The 4,182-nt window shown below is 34.0% G+C and overlaps 1 long non-coding RNA gene across 6 annotated transcripts; it reads right to left on the bottom strand.

Annotated features, from left to right (window-relative positions):
* Positions 1-268: 268 nt before the first annotated feature.
* Positions 269-3,410, bottom strand: LOC112462910. 6 transcript variants are annotated; one of them, XR_003041722.1, is made up of 7 exons: positions 3,205-3,410; positions 2,734-2,996; positions 2,426-2,567; positions 1,977-2,186; positions 1,021-1,179; positions 663-938; positions 269-548 (listed from the first exon to the last, which is right to left on the bottom strand). It is a non-coding gene; the product is annotated as an uncharacterized LOC112462910 (long non-coding RNA). The 6 variants fall into 6 exon arrangements; XR_003041726.1 differs by having other exon boundaries at positions 2,734-2,921; XR_003041723.1 differs by having other exon boundaries at positions 1,459-2,186; positions 2,734-3,410.
* Between the last annotated feature and the right edge of the window lie 772 nt (positions 3,411-4,182).

The following is a 4,182-nucleotide window of genomic DNA, read 5'->3' as shown; positions in this document are numbered from 1 at the left end:
TACGCACTAGACCGTCGGTGCTTGGGGAGCTAGTAGCTTAGTAGCATACAATTTTTTTCAGTATAGTTTGGTCCCGCCCTCCCCCCCTCCCTTCGAGCTACAGGGGACAGTCACTTTCACCAGGGCACGAGTGACCCGACGTTACACACGAAGGGTTAAGAAATACACATAGAAAAATTAACAAATTATTATAAGTAATTAATATATAATATATATAAAAAAACATTTTTTGCTACATAAATTTTAGCCTCAAATAAATGTGTAATAAAAGTTTTGTAATCTTTTAAATCATCTTGGCTTTTGTATTCAATTTTTTTTGTCAATTTGAGTTCGTAAGCAGTTTTGTTATAATACATCTGATGTTCTATGAGAAGTTTATAAGTCTCAAATACGAATTTACACAAAATTCCCACAAAAAATTCCCAAATTTAGATATAACTTTTGGGTCTCAAGGGTGGCGTTACCCCTTAAAGTAATGCCTATAGCTGAATATATTTCTTTTTGGGTAATACATTTTCCATGCTTCTCAATAATGTTTACAACAACATCTACACAACATATAACAACATATCAATTATTATGTATAAAACTCTTTATTTCTAAATTAACATAGAATAATTACTGTTAATAGTAATATAGAGAAAATTTGTATTTTTTCTTACCAATAATGCAGTCGCAGATCGGAGTTTCTTTTAGAACAATTTTGGCATCAATTTTTTTTTGTGCTGTGCATATTAATGCAAGTTTTCTTGTCACTAATTTTTTCATTATGTTTGTGACACTTTTACTAAATGTTGTAATTGTCCACGTGTATGTAAATGTCGCCATTTTTTAAGTGATGCAACATTTTCTTTACGGTTTGAAAATCCATGTCTTGTATTTTTATGCAATTTGTTCGATTTTCCGACATTTCGTTGTTTAGCATAGTCGAGAAGACGCTTAAACAAATTATGAAAGATTAGGGAAAAATTGATGCGTTATAGAAGATAAATTAGTAATCAATTTTTATTGAATAAATACCGCGCCACGGCATGATGAACGAGATTGCTATTTGTCGCTGCAAGGTTTGGAAGAGTAATGTAAATTACTCACGGGGGTGACCTTCGACGGTTCAGCATCCGGCGTCCTTGGCGGAACCCGATGCTTTTCTTTTGGTTTCGCCATTTTTCAACCACCACACTGAGAAAAAAAAATCTTTTAAAAATTTTCTCAAATATTTCCTTTATTAATTTGCGATATATTTTTAAGACTAGTTAATTGTTCGTTTATATAATTTATTGAATTTGAAGCAATCGTGCTAATTTTTTTATTAGTACTTAATGTTTTAAGTATAACACTAGTTTGATTCTTAACATATTGAATAATATTTTTCTGGTCGACGTATAATTTATCTAATTCGTCGTAATAAGCATTCGTATTTGCTAAAGTTTCAAATAATATTTTGCTTATTTCGCTTACAAGGTAATACTTATTTGAAACACCCCGAAACGTCATGTCTTCTGGCCAATTCAACCTTCGAGAGCTTAATTTACCAGATCCGTGAATATTCAATCGAGAACGTCGTTAGTTAAAGTCGCATTTCAATTTTCGCTAATATATAAGCAAGAGTTACGACTTGTCGAAATAGCTCTTCACTCAGTTATTAATTAATTACGTTATCCGCGACACGGATATAGTCATGCGAGATTAATTGAACGTTATATAACGTCCCTTGGCCGCGTTTTGAAACGGAATTTGTCGACCGTCTCAGAAATCGATTTATCATGCAGATCGGCGGTAGTATCATTAAAACATCGTATATTATCGAGAATAACAATCTGAACTCCGGTTGAGATCTCTCCCCCTTTTTCCGCCCTCTTTTTTCACTCGTCCTAGAAACGCTCGTTAACCCTTTCAAGACGATATTAATCTAGGACAGTGGGAAACTATGTTTTTAGTTTTTTTTATCAATATTTATTTTTTAAATCAGTATTCACTTTTATGCTGTATCGCTGCAGCTTTTTGATTGGTTAATTTTTATGTTTTGAGAATTTATATCAACTTGGATTTCTTTTATTTGGCTCCTTATTCTGCTCCACTCGACATGCTTATCAGAGAGCGCCTCATTCAGAGAGCGCAGCCGAACGTTTTTTTAAAAGCATTTGATAAGTAAGGTAAACGTCCCAGTAGCGGACCCTTTAAGACGCCTGGAAAATAGAAATTTAATTTTTATATATATTAACAAGTCTTATTTATAAGCGGATACGACGAAACGAAAGCTTGGATTCTCTTCTGAATAATGTACAAGTTTAATATAATGATTAAAACTGTACAATCCATGAAATTTTTTATCCTTGCACAGTGTACATTTCAATGTATGGTTTTTGTTATAATACATCTGATGTTCTATGAGAAGTTTATAAGTCTCAAATACGAATTTACACACGTTTCTGGAAACCATCCAATAATTAGTTCCATCGGTAATAGTTAATTTGATTTTTTCGGAAAATGCGAGAAAATGTCCCAGTACCCGACCATCAGTTTTTGGTTATGTCCCGATATCCGGCCACTCGGGCCACTCGATGTCCCTGTTACCAACCAGTCGCAGATGAAAGCAGAGACAAGTTTTTAATTCGCGATTCGAGAGGTTACGTTCAAGACTTTTCCAATGTAAACAATCTGCTGACTACATAATAGCAATAACGAACTCGTTCGACGAAGCCAAATTTGTAAAATGTCAGATATCATACTTACTGCGAATAATCGCCTTAGTTTAGCGTAATTTTAAACACACTTTAAGCACACTAGTAAACAATGCCGCGCGTCAATGCTGATCGTTCGTGTTAATTTTCATCAAAGTTATGGTCGCTGAGTTCGTTGCGTCCGGCAATTGGGACATCATCCGATCGCCTGGTTGCACCAGTATCCAGCCACTTGGTTCGCTATTGATACACGCGTCCGACAATTAAGACATTATCCGATCGCCTGGTTGTACCAGTATCCAGCCACTTGGTTTGCTATTGGTACACCATACGGTTGAAACGTCCGAGTACCCAACCATGCAAATTAACAATTTATCGGCAATTTTAACTAAATTTCGACCCTAGGTTTGCATTCTCTACATCTTCCTTAATATAAAAAGCTATAACTTGTTCAATATATATATAAAATGAAGGCGACAATAGTTACAATTGTACTTTGTCAATTCTTAACAAACTAGCTTACACATGCGCTTCGTTTCCCGGGGCAGCGCGTGCACTCTCAAGAAACTCGAAAAAATTACTACAAAGAGCGCAAGGATTATTTTAACCGTTGTTCTATGCATAGATTATAAATCGTAGAACTCAATTAAGTGGTTATTTATTTATTTTTATCGAAAAATCTCTTAATTAAGTGGAATATTCCCCTTAGTGGTTGGGAACTGGGACATGGTTGGCTACTGGGACGTTTACCTTACTGCTATCTGGTATCTTTCTCTCTTATATATATAAGTCTATTTGACTGAGGAGAGAGATAGAGAGATAACGTGTCTCCCTCGCTTCAGCGCGAGGAGCCAAAGGCGAGGTAAAAACAATCATGACATTCATTCCCTATATTCTTACAAGGGAATGGAGTAATTGACGGACAAAGATCGCATTGGTGTCTATTTATGAATATGACACACTAATCTCGTATCGTCGATGCTTATTTATTAAATAGAATCACTGATAGAACTGGACGGATAGTACTGGGAGAATAATCCGAATTATAATATTTTTTGAATATCCAGATATTCAAAAGAGAAAAATAATAAAGGAATAATCTTTGAATATTGGAAATTATTGGATTGAATTTTTACTCGTTATGGAGAGTTTGAATTTACTCTTTTGAATCAGTATGTTCACTCTCTGTTTAGGGTTAAATTTCACCCCAAGAAGAATTATGCGAGAATATATAATAAAAAAATAATATATATAATAATAATCTGTTGGCATTATAGATTAATGTTAACACATTTGAATTTTGATTTATTTTTGTAATAAGCCGAAAATAAATGTAAAAAAAATTAATTATTTTTTATAAATTTCCTATTCCTGTACTTAATACGATTTTATAGTTTTCCCGAATATCCAGAATTTATAGGATTTTATTTGTATATTCGAATATATTCGGCTATCCGCACAGTCTCAGCACTAGACAGAAGTGCAAAAACGGTAGCGAGTT

This window comes from Temnothorax curvispinosus, unplaced genomic scaffold (genome assembly GCF_003070985.1).
Source record: "Temnothorax curvispinosus isolate PA1 unplaced genomic scaffold, ASM307098v1 QBEX01012935.1, whole genome shotgun sequence".
In the NCBI taxonomy this organism is placed as follows: domain Eukaryota; kingdom Metazoa; phylum Arthropoda; class Insecta; order Hymenoptera; family Formicidae; genus Temnothorax; species Temnothorax curvispinosus.
Note: the sequence above shows the minus strand (reverse complement) of the source record. Positions and strands in the feature narration are given on the sequence as shown.